Raw genomic sequence first — 13218 nt, forward strand, 5'->3', positions numbered from 1 at the left:
CTTCTCATTGGAAATAATTACTAGCTGTGAATATACTGCACTGGAGTATTCTGTGAATATACTGCATTGGAGAGGGTGGGTTTTGTTTGCTTGTTTTCTGTATAGTTGCACTTTCTTTCACAGTTTCATCCCAGAAGGCACTGATATATTTCAAGAACTATTCCCTTTGGGAAGATGCTTAACAGCAGCTCTCAAGCAAGTGTTTACACAGAGCTAGTGTTTTGTGCATGGTTAGTAGTCAGAGCTGTCCTGGAGACAGACTTAAAAAAAAAAAAGTATTATTTTGAATACTGGCCTTATCCCGGAGGGAGCAGGGAAAAAATAAATACTGGTGGCTGTTCTAAGCCTGGCAGCTCCCCACACATCCAAGACATACAGCTACAGTTGAATAATGTACACCTTGTTAACTGATTAAAAAGCCATGCGCTGTGGGTGCCACTTGCTTTCCTGAGCACTGCTGAAAATCTACGGCGCTGTGTACGGGCAAAGAAGGAACATTTCCATTTGGTTACAGAGGTACACATCCTCCATTGTCAGCCAGCCTTAGTGACGCTACGGATCTGGCCTAGAGGGATTAGCTGAAGGGGGCTTGGATGCCTCATGGCTGGATAAGAGCATGGTTGATTATGCATCCAAAGGCGAAGATCTTCTTTGGGGTACAGAGACCTCCCAAGATGGATCCGATCACATTCAGCAAAACCCTTAAGTACATTATTAAGTCCCATGACAGTCAACAAATTGCTCGGCTGAATAGCAATGGAATTAAGGATACACTAAATTCGGTCTCGTGTACTTATGTGATCTCCATCACCACAGTATCTGAGCACCTCATAACAGTGCTGTTATCCCCATTGTACAGATGGGAAAATGAAGCACAGAGTGACTCATCCAAGGTCAGTGAGAAAATCTGGGGCAGACAAAGGAGTTGAACCAAGATCTGCTGAGTCGGAGGGAAGTATGCTAACCTCTGGACCACCCTGCCTCTCTAGTAGCTAGCACTGGAAGGGAAAACAAAGCCTCCAATGAAAAAGCCTCACTCAATGATGCACTCAATGTTGCAATGATGAACATTGTCATGCTGCCCTCTGACTGAGAAACAGTGTAGTCTAGGGGGTAGAACACTGGCCTGCGAATCAGGAGAGTTTGGGTATGTCTACATAGCAAAAACCACAAACAAACCAAACCTCCCGCACTGTGGCTAAGAGTCTCAGAGCATGGGTCTAAAAATACCAAAAACCAGAGGGTTGCAGAGCCCAGGCTCCAGCCCGAGCAGGAATGTCTACATTGCTATTTTAGCCCGGCAGCATAAGCCCAAGTCAGTTGATCCAGGTTCTGAGACTCGCTGTTGCAGAATTTGTTTGGTTTTTTTGTAGCGTAGAGTTTTCTTAGGTTCTAGTCTTGGCTCTGCCACTGATCTATTGTGTGACATTGTCGAAGTCGCTTCACCTCTTTGGTATGTCTACACTGCACACTAATCCCAGGCTCTGATTCAGGTTTGAGCCCAAGTCCCGCTTCTGTCCACACACAAATCAGTCTGACTCAGATCAGCAAGCACTCAGGACCCAGGTCCTTGGACCCTCCCAGTGGGGCAGGTCAGAGCCCAAGTCCCGCTGTGACACGGATCCAAGCTCTGTCATTTTGCAGTGTGGATGCAGCTCAAGCCACAGACCCAAGTCAGAAGTGCAGTATGGATGTGTTAGCACAGCTGTGAGATGCAGGTCCAGCAATGGTGAACCCAGGTTTACAATGTAGTGGGGACGCTCAAGTGCGGCCTTGAAAACACCAACTCAACAAGCCTGCGGCACTGGAACAATTTGTATAGTGGGCGTGCGGAGAGCCATTGAACCAAAGTGTAAACCCTGATGGAGACCACTTCAGGCCAGATAGTGCGGCCACACTCCCAGTACCCCTAGTTCTAGCACCTATGCCACAAGCCCAGGTATCACAGACAAAATGCAGTGTAGACGTACCCTTTGTGTTTCCTCATACCCTTTGTCTTGTCTCTTCAGATTGTAAGAACTTTGGGGTAGGGGCTGTCTTCTACTATGTGCCCAGCAAGAGTGGGGGCTGCCAAGTGTTATCATCCATGGAAATCTGGCAGGAGAAGCCCAAACAGAAAAACAGTCCTCTTCCCTGGGAATCATTATCAGCAATCCCTCAATTCGAGGATGAGCTCTAGCACAGATTTGCATATGGGTCCTGAGATGACTCAGAAGTCCGATCCTGGAACCACAGATCTGCCCGCAGTAGATACAGACATTTCCTGGCAGGCCAACTACCTGCTGGGAGAAAGTCCTTTCTATTTCCTTCCTGCTCTCTCTTTTCAGCTTCGAGGACAAGGCGTTTCTCCTCGAAGCAGGCCACTGCCTGATGGAGGATGTGGCGCCATTGAGGTCGGTTGGTGGCTTGCTCCTCCCAGCTTGTGGTGTCCGCATCAGTTTTCTTGTGATACGCTTTCAGTGCGTCTCTGCAGCATTTCCTCTGACCACCATGGGATCTCTGACTATGGTGAGCTGAGAATACGGCCACCTGCTCTCACCACTGAACCCACTCAACCAACAGCGAAGCCTCTCCTCTTTCTGCAGAGCTAACAGACAGAACCATTCGCCTCTCCCTTCCTGAATGGAAAAAATGGGGGGAGCAACAAAGAATTTACACAGATCAGTGACCATGGGCTCATCTGGACAATGCTTTATGCAAGCGCTGAAAAATTCCATTTTAATTAAATGCTTTTATTGTACCCACTGCTCTGCACTAAACGAGGCTGCTTTAACACTGACAATTCAAACCATCAGTGTGTGTGTGTGTGTGTGTGTGTGTGTGTAAAAACAATTTACGTTAGCTGAGAATCTGGGCCTTTGATGTTTAAATACCTGATATTGGCATGAACTTCCCAAGTTCCAAAAACTTCAACAGCTTCTGATGGGTCACCCACCTTCTTCCTCTTTACCCATTTTAGTTTCAAAATTTAGCAATTTTGCCAATTGCAAAAACCCATTAAGGCAAGAATAATATAATACAAGCCTAAATACAGTGGGCAAGATCCACAGCTGGGATAAGCTAACATAGCCCTATTGAAGTCAATGAAACTTTAATTTAGGGTTAAGGCCCTGAGTTAGCCATTCATCTCTATTCAGAAGAGCATTTCAACATGTGCTTAACCTTAAGCAAAGTGCTTAAATCCATTGGGCCTGATTCTCATTTCCACTAAGGCCACTTTATCCTGTCCTGGCAGCATAAAGGAACCTTAGAAGTAGAACGAAATTATATTTACACCTACAATTTAAGGCCCCTTTACATTGCTAAAGCCCTAGAAAGTGGCCTTAGTGGAAAAGAGAATCAGGCTGTTGACTTCAATGGGACTTAAGCATGTGCTTGGAGTTAAGCACATGCCTAATTACTTTACTGAACAGAGACTGACTGAAGCAAATGCGCCAATGCTTTGCTGATTGGGGCTTGAATTAGTTGGATTTCTTTCTAGGTGTAGTTTACCTTATTCTCTTTGGGATGATACGCAAATCTAAATTATACTGAGATCTTTCATTATGGACAAAAAAAAAAAAAAAGATTATGTATTATTCAGACCCTGAACCACATTCTCAGCGTGTGCAAATCGGTGTAGTTCCATTCAATTAAATGACACACATTTTCGGGAAAGGCCCCAAACTCATTACTATTAGCGACTCTGTATTTCTAGTGCCTATTATGTCTTGCTTCATGGACTTACTGAAAACAAGAGAAATATGTTTTGGTGGGGTTTTTTCCCCCTTCTAATTATTTTCTGAGCTCTAAGAAGTGTTTCATGTTGTGTTTAATAGTGATAATCTCCTCTTCTAGCAATGCAGAAATTGTGTTAGGTACTCCGCATGGTGACAGACCAGCGATACACAGCCCCAGTGTCAGTGTGAAGTCCACTCTTCCACTCACGTCTAGCTTTTAAACTGTCTGCTTTGTAATTACTGTTGACACTTTGCAAACAAGTACCCCAACTGCCATGACTTCCTGCACTCTGGCAGCAGTCATGTTTTAAACAAAAGATCATTTAGCTCTGACATGTTCTTTATCTGATGCGGGGAATATTTTTTGAAGCATCTCTTGAAATTCTTTAAAACAATTAAGATGACATCAACTGCACTGGGTCCTAGGAAACAGATGCTAGGGTGTTTTACATGTTGGATCATATTCCCTCGGGTGAAATACCCTAGTATCCGCACTGGAAAGACACTCCACAAAGTATCCAGTATGCAAATGCTGGAGTAGATCCTCTTCTCGCTACATCTTCTTCTTTTTATTATTTGAATTACCATAGCACCTACAAGCCTTAGTCATGGACCAGGGCTCTACTGTGCTTGGTGCTGTACAAACACAAAACAAAAAAAAGACAGTCCCTTCCCCAAAGAGCTTACAATGTAAATATAAGACTAGAGACAACAGATGGCTACAGACAGACCAGCGGGGGGACTACAAGGATGTCAGATGTCTGGCATTCAAAGCATGCTCATAAAAGCTCAGCTGTGTTGGTCTGGCTATCTCATTCATCTGGCCGACTTGAGAATACCAAGGCCATATGTTATAGTGAGCTAAAGAAAGGCTCCCAATCTCATGGTGGCCAGTACAAAGGCTACAAAGACACCCCAAAGTCAAACTTGAAAGCATGTCACATTGGCCCCAGCAACTGGGAAGCAACATAACGGGATAGAGAAAGGTGACGATAGCTTTGTCTTGTCACCGTTAATCACTTGGAAGGAAGGTGCATTAACACCTTATGTGAAACGGATGAACAGCGCAAAGCAAGGATACAACAGCCTGCAATGGATATGGACAATCTCGTCTGTCCCATATGTAACCATATTTGCGGTTCTTGCATTGGTCTGACCTCACATATATATGTTCATCTACAGTGCTTGCTGAATCCTCGTATGCTGGTATCAATGAGAGACTCCATTACATGGAATCAATGGGACGATATTGGTCAGCATGCATCTGACACACGTTTCCTATAATCATTAATGCGATTGATTCCACATATTGACAGAGGGAAGACTATTTTGTTATGACAATCATTTAATTTGGGCAAGATAAAGCCTGAACATTATTTTACTAATGTTTATACATATACATTGTTGTTGTAGCCCTGTCAGTCCCAGGATATTCGAGAGACAAGGTGGGTGAGGTAATAACTTCTATTGGACCAATCTTCTTCAGGTCCTGCCTCTAATGTTTATATGGGTCATCTGAAGAGCTCAGAGTCTGGCCAGTGTTTATGCATATGCTTCAGTCCTTCCTTATTCAGGACAGTGCTTAGGCCTTGTCTCCACACAATCTTGTCCTAGCTGTTAAACCGATTTAGTTAAACTTGTGCAAATCCCCCCATGTGCAGACACTTACATCGGTTTTAAAATGTCTTCTGGTGCTATAAATTACATTGGTGAAGAATCAGATACGCTAAATCATTTTAAAACAGATTTAAGAGTATCCACACAGGGGATTAGATCAGTTTAAATTCAATGGGTTTAAAAACTGAATTACTTAAACCAGTGCACGTTTATGTGCAGATGAAGCCCAAGGTGAAGCACCTGCCCGAGTGCTTTCCTGAATAATGATGCTTTACCAAACTGGGGCCAACGTGTAGTGTAGGGATGTCATCAGACCCAAGAATGCCCGTCAATTTCTACCTCAGTGCGCTTCAGAGTAGTGGGATACTGGGTTCTGCGTCCTTTGAGCACAAAACGAATACTAGCCTATTTGTTCAAAAACTCATACAGCATTTGCAGGGGTCTATGGTGACAGTGTAAGGGTCCCATTACTACGAATTCCTTGGGCGTCCACTGCTCGTAATGAATTCACTTGGTGCTATTTCCATAGGTTTCCCACAGTAATTTATTACACTTTGGTAAATGGACCCTTGCAGTGCTAGCGGCTCTGGATCAGGTCGGAAAGATCCAAAACTCAGACTCGAGTAAGAGAAGCTGTTTCAGGTTAACTTGTAGTTGGTGGTCTCAGAAACTCTGCAAGCTGCTAGTTTTCAGTGATAATATAAGCCTCATTGGATACAGAGGGCCCGATCCTCAGCTGGTGTGAACTGGCATGGCTCAGCTAAAGACAAGGGAGCTACACCTATTTACAACAGTGGAGAATCTGGCCTAAGAATACAGCCTTACTCAACAGGTGTAACTTCAGGTGTGCTATTTTGCTGATAATATAGAGTACCCCAAAAAGGTGAGTTTTAACACTTCTATTCAGCAATTCATTTCCCTCACTGGGTTTGTCTACACTGAAAAAAAAAAAAGAGAAAACACCCGTGGTAGTGAGTTTCAGAGCCCGGGTGAACAACAAATGTGGGTTCGTGGAGCTCACGCTACAGTGCTAAACAGAGCCGTGTAGATGTTCCGGCTCAAGTTGGAGCGCGAGCTCCGAAGCCCAGGAAGGGGGGTGGGTCTCAGAGCTTGAGCTCCAGCCCAAGATGCAACTTAACACACGATTGACATGGCTATTTTTAGCACCACAGTGCGAACCTCAGGCTGTTAACCAAGGCGTGGAGACCCACTGCCACATATATTCAAGGAGAATAGGTCCATCCTTGGCCATTAGACAAGATGGTCAGGGATGCAACCCCATGCTCTGGGTGTCCCTAAGCCTCTGACTGCCAGAAGCTGGGTTTGGACAACAGGGGATGAATCACTTGATAAATTGCCCTGTTCTGTTCACTCCCTCTGGAAGGCAAGATACTGGGCTAGATGGACCATTGGTCTGACCCCATATGGTCATTCTTAGGTATCTACTGTCTTTCTTTCTTTGCATTTGGTTTTCTGAAAATGTATTGTCCCTTCTGATAAAAAAAACCAAAGCTCTCAGATATTTATTGGAGCATAATATTGGAGCAAAAATTAAGTATTCAAGTATCTTCTGCCAAATACACATGCATGTGCACACACAACGGCTGGAGTTAGTAGAGTCTTCTATAGTTAAGACTGAATTCCAATTTCTGCTCTAAACCTCCCTTTTCAATTACATATAGCTATACTTTGGGGTTGAGATTTTCCATGACTGGTCTCAATCTCCACCCAAAGGAGACTTCTTTTCTTTTGAATGTTTGAGCAAAACTAGCTTAGTTGGAAAAAATACTGTTTTTCCATATGCTTTGACTCGAAGTCTTTTTTTTAAAAAATCGGAGTAAAAGAAAGAGCTAAAATTAGAAACTTCAAACTCAGCTTCTTTTGTAGATCTCATTGAGGTTTAACTATCAAGCCAAATTTTAAGCTAACTGGTCCAGAATTTGAAAATTTATGAGCATTTTCAGTTAGAAATTTCTAGTACCATTATTCTAGCTCAGTATAAACTACAAAAAAGCCAATTTTGGCATCTATAACTGAAGATAATTGAATTATCTGAGTGTAATATTTTTAGAGAGAAAAACATAAAAGTCTTTTAAGGATAGGTAGTTTTGGAAGGCCTCAGTTAAGGTGACTGGGTTCAGGATGTATCAAGTCAAACAGCTTCACATTCAAATTGTATAAGACTAATAGCTCTGGGACAAAGAACATACACGACCCAGAAGCTGAATAGCTTGGATTTGTTTCTTCCCCCATCACTTCCTTTGTGCAAACTACGAAAATGTAATTTAATGCAAAATACCAGCACTGGTCTTAATGAAATATTATGTTTCTGAAATCATATATTCAGCACTCAGGAAACTTCTAAGGCTAAGGCTGAAAAGCTCAACCATAATTCTGTCCCCTGGTGCATAAAATATGGTCTCCCTTTAAATCACTGTATATTACTTGTCAAACAACAGACTATACATTATGATGCAGAATGGCATTCTTGAACACTAAACATATTGGAGCAAATGCTGCCCCATTCCCTAATCAATGGGCTCATAAGGATTGCAAAGTGGTTGAACCATTGTATGGCACACAAGGAAGCAGGCCACGGAGAGACCTTGCTCAGGGATCCACCTTCTGACACCCAAAGAGCAGTGACTCTCTGCTCAGCATTTTGGAGTGGAATGCGGGCTGAGGCAGTCCAAGAGAGGATTGACGACTTTGTTTTTCCACTGTTCAAACTCACCCTCTCCCACACAGAGGCATCATCTGGGGTTATAGGCGGCAGACACAGATGGAGGGAAAGATATGTACCCCAGAACACCCACAGAGATCCTGTTATTTTCCCAGGCTTTGCACCAGGGAACTGCACTTGTCCCACTGGACACACTATGCTTTAAATACTGTGTGACCAAGGGCCAGATCCTCACCTGGTGTAAATCAGAATAGTTCCGCTGAGTCCAACAGAGCCCCTCTGATTTCCACTAGCTGAGGATTTGGCAAGCAGAGTCTGCCTCTGAATTGTCAGTATAATCACTGTATTGTCAGTGAGAAGATAGAAAATGTAGAATTTCAATTATTCATAATCCCCCCTCTCACAAATCGCTATGTTTGTGCTACACAACAGGGATGGCTTGCGGACATTTGCAGCATTATGAGAACTTACATCTGTTCAGAGCTCTAAAATAGTTCAAAAACCCAGCTGTTCTCCTCTCCGAGCACGGTCATACAATGCCACAGGAAATACGTTTACAAAACACCAGGTGTATGAAATAGGATGGTGTTGCGGATTATGTCATTTTAGAAAACAGAGCAATATTTTTGGACATTTAAAAAATATTTAGATCAGTAGTTTGCATGCACTGCAACTTGAGAATAATATTTGGATGTAAAAAATAAATTACACTTAAATTTGGTATGTCAAGATTTTGCTTGCTAGAACATTTATATCTGGTATACATTTACTTTGATTTGCTATTTGTATTTCATTAGAGCCTACAGAGAGCAATATTCTGGACATTTTAAATATACATCATAAGTGAAAGTCCCTGCCCCACAAAAGCTTAAAATCTTTATAGACAAGACAGACAAGGGAAGTATGGTTAACATTATTATCCCCATTTTTCAGATAGGGAACAAATAATGTTAATACCTAGTTCTTATCAGCAGTAGATCTCAGAAGCACTTTATAATGGAGTCAGTATTATTTTCCCTATTTTACAGCTGGGGAAACTGAGGCAATGAAAGGGGAAATGATTTACTCAGTAGGCCTGTGGTAGAATCAGGAATAGGTTTCTAGTGCCCCAAGCCAGTGTGCTAGAGATTCAACCACACTGCCTTCCAGCTAGGGCACCTAGAGAGTAAGTGAACATCTCCCAGGGAGTCTGTACAAGTGCTGGAAACTGAACCAGATCTCTTGAACGCCAATCAAGTGCTTTAACTACGAGTCCTTCTTTCTTTTTGTAGCCTAGCTGATAATTCTGGTTTTACCAGCATGCTTTCAGAGAGTCAACATCTCTCTTGTGGCTATCCGAGCTTCCAGTCACAATGTCTTTCCTCATAAGCCCATTTAGACTAGCAGTGTATAAAAATAAACACTCTCAACAAAGTATCAGATATCTACTGCCTGTTGGTCATGGGAAGTACCCACATTGCTCTGGTGTGAAGATTGCGTTGCTGAAGAGGAGTGCCCTAAAAAGAGATGACTAAGGTCTGGTCTACACTACAAAGTTATGTCAATGTAAGCCGCCTTGTGTTGACCCAGTTGTACATATGTCTACACTTAAAATTTGTCTGCAACCTATGTAGGTGGCTCATTACGCTGACATAGTAACACTACCTCCACAAGAAGCATTGAGCCAAGGTCAAACGGAGATCGATGCAGCACGTGCGTACACACTGCGTTACCTATGTCCAATCTAACAGTCCTCCAGCAGCTGCCCCACAATGCCCAACAACGCCCGCTCTGGTCACCATTGTGAACTCCACTGACCAGATTCATGTAGACTAGAAGCCCCGCTCCTCTTCAAAATGCCTGAATTTCTGAAATTCCTTCTCCTGATTGCCTGGCTTGCTGAGCATACCTAGCAGCTCTCCTTGTTGAGTGCAACTTCCCAGCTGATCCTGCTGGCTACACGCTCTGTCCTGGATTAGAAAAGAGATATTGGCTCTCCTGGGCCTGTGGGGAGAAGAGGCTGTGTAGGCACAGCTTTGAACCAGCCACAGGAATATGAACAGCTACAAGTCGATTGCTTAGAATCACAGAATATCAGGGTTGGAAGGGACCTCAGGAGGTCATCTAGTCCAACCCCCTGCTCAAAGCAGGACCAATCCCCAGACAGATTTTTGCCCCAAATCACCCCCTCAAGGATTGAGCTCACAACCCTGGGTTTAGCAGGCCAATGCTCAAACCACTGAGCTATCCCTCCCCCCATCCTTGGGGGAATGCAAGAGAAGGGGGTACAACAAGGACCAGCAGCAGTGCCGCAAGAAAGCCAAGGAGCTGCAGCAGGCATACCAGAAGACCAGGGAAGCCAACAATCAATCTGGTGCTGAGCTGCAGCTTTTACAAGCTGCACGCCGTATTCGGCAAAGAGCCCACCGCACCCTGCACAACACTGTTGAAACCTATGAGGAGCCTGAGTCACAGGCCTCTGCCATGAACAGCGAGGAGGAGGTGGTGGACAAGGAAGAAGAGGAGGCCCTTGCTGCTAAGCAACCATTTACTAAGATGTAACATCCTTGTAACCAACCATGCAATGCACATTCTGATGATGGTACGTAAAGTGGCACATGGAATTCCATTTTTATATTCCGTTTGTATTAGTTAAAGATGGCTTGAAAAGAAGGGGAATGGGGAGGGGAGGAGAGGGGAGCTTTGTGCCCTTTTCCGGCCTTCCTTGCAATGTACGTAACAAAGGCCTGAAGGATTTGGGGTTTGCTTGTTAATTCTTTTTTCATTTTGAACTCTCAGGAACATCAGGTCTTTTCTTCCCTGTTTCTAGTGCAGGTATTCTTGTGGCGTATAGAAATGTGGGCTGGGGGCTTTCTCCTACCTTTTTTCCTTCATAGGTAACCTTTAAGTGAACACAGACTATATTTTTAAGAAAGTTGCACAAGGGGGAAAGTTATGGATAAGTTAAGCTGAACTTCTGAGATCTTCTGGCTTCGGAATGATTTCTCAGCGTTAAAGTTGGCTGGTTACAGATACACTTCATTTATAGCATATTACCACACAATACATACACACACACACACACACACCCCCTAAGAAAGCAGATTCCCAAGAGAAATTAAGTTAATCTTTTTTCTACGCCTAAAACATACAAATCAAAATATGAAATCCTAAAATCATACAGTAGGGAATATAAACTGATTATCAGGACTTTAACTATTGCCCAATGAACTCCCAACAGGACACGGCGGGGAGGGCATAATCTCAGACTCTGGAAAGATTCAAATTAATTGGAAACAGAATCCAGTTTGTTACGAGCTCAGGTTCCAAGAATGCTGTTCCACTATTCAGCAAGTTTACCCTAAGCACAGCAACTGCCTTTCCTCTAATGAGACCCAATCACTGACAGCTGTGGAGAGTTCTACTCTTGCCTCTCAGACAAGGTCAACCAAATGTGAGAGGAACCCAATGAGTAGAAAAGTAGATTCTGGCCCAGACGGCATTACCTGCCCCATCACCCTGACAGAGCTTGGCTCAACCGTACACAATGAAACTCAAGAATTCCATAGCGACATTCGAGACACCACCTGCAAAACAGATCCATGCTAGTTAAAGCCAATGAACAACAACTACAGCCACTGGTAACAGAAATCACCAGAGATGCAAACCTGCTTTCCTCCCTGAAAAATACTAGAGATTTACCAATCTTCAAATACCCAACACTGGATGCAGAAAACCTCTCCAAATGCCTCCTCAGCCAGCCCCCTGCCATTTCCAACCTCCCCTTTCTAGACAAACAAAAAAATCACTGAGAAGATAGTGACATTTGTGACATCTACCAATTCAAGATGCCTCACAATTAGGCACAGCATGGAGTCAACCCTAGTGGACGGAGGCCACATCACATTCCGGATGCTATTTGAACTATCTCCAGCCTTCGACTCAGTTGACCACGAAGTACCGTTGACTCACTCACATGATCCAGCTGGAGTAGATAGCACAGAGCTGCTGTGGCTTGACCTAGAGAACTATAGTTGCCTACTGCTCTTCTTCCTCAAAGGCCCTCACCTGACCAGTTCTACAAGAATCTACCGTCCCTCCTCTTTTCTAATAGAAGATGTACAGGAGGCCACATGGAGGAGTGGTCAGTCCCGCTGGGCTGCACTACCAAAGAGCTGCTCACAGCTGTGCATCTCTCTTTCCAGAGATGTAACCAGCGCCACCACAAAGAAGTCCCAATGCCTACAACAGATTGGCCACTGGCTGAACAGCAGCTGTCTCAGACGGAGTCTGGGCAAGATACTGGTTGGAAGGTGGAGAGGCTTTGAAGAAATAGTTAAGACACTGTCCTTTCCCCTTCTGAAGAATGCATCTACTTCCCATTTGTCAAACCAGTGCAAAGCCCACGGGTCCTGCTCAGCCTGTCACTTAGCCTAGAAGACCCGGTAGCGTCAGTGACAAAGGATGCCTTCTTCCCCCCATCACCCCCCAAGCGTGCTAGGAAATGTTGTCCCTTCCACCCAGATGTGGATCTGACCACAGTGATCCGTGGAAGAGTCACCTCCAGTGGGATTAATGCACTTCATTGTGTCTGGGATCAAAGGTGTAAGCCATGCTGAGGTTCCAACTCTTGCAGAACGTGACTGCTTGCCTCCTCAGCGGGACGGGACACCACAAACACATAATTTCCTGTGTTCTGATCCATCTGCTGGCTCCCAGTCCACTTCCACTGCCAGTTCAAGGCACTGAACCTGATCCTAAAAGACTCCAAAGTGTTAGGACCCAGCTACATCAGCAATTCTATCCACAATCCTCCCAGACAGTTGGGTCCTCTTGGGACAACACACCTCATAAAGCCCATGAAAGCATTTGAGAACTGGAGATAAAGCATCCTTAGTTGAGGGGATCCAGTGGGGATCAGGCTAATTTGGAGCCTGACTACACTCCAGGATTCTCTGCCAGACCCTACTCTTTGAGAAAGCTTCCACACCAAAATTAGAGTGACAGGAGAGATGCAGAAGATGTATAACTCAAACAAAGCCCACTTAACCAGGGAAGGGAAAAGAACAAGGGACCCATGGAGATCCCTAAGGAACTCACCATAGTGATCTAATGTACCTGGGAAGCTCTGATGCTCAGATTTGTAAAGGTATTTAGGGTTATTCCACTCAGTGTTGTAAGGCCTATGTGACAGATAGTGAAGTCCCATTTTCAGAAGTG

This window comes from Terrapene carolina, unplaced genomic scaffold, assembly GCF_002925995.2.
Source record: "Terrapene carolina triunguis isolate 2854851 unplaced genomic scaffold, T_m_triunguis-2.0 Scaffold132, whole genome shotgun sequence".
NCBI lineage: Eukaryota > Metazoa > Chordata > Testudines > Emydidae > Terrapene > Terrapene triunguis.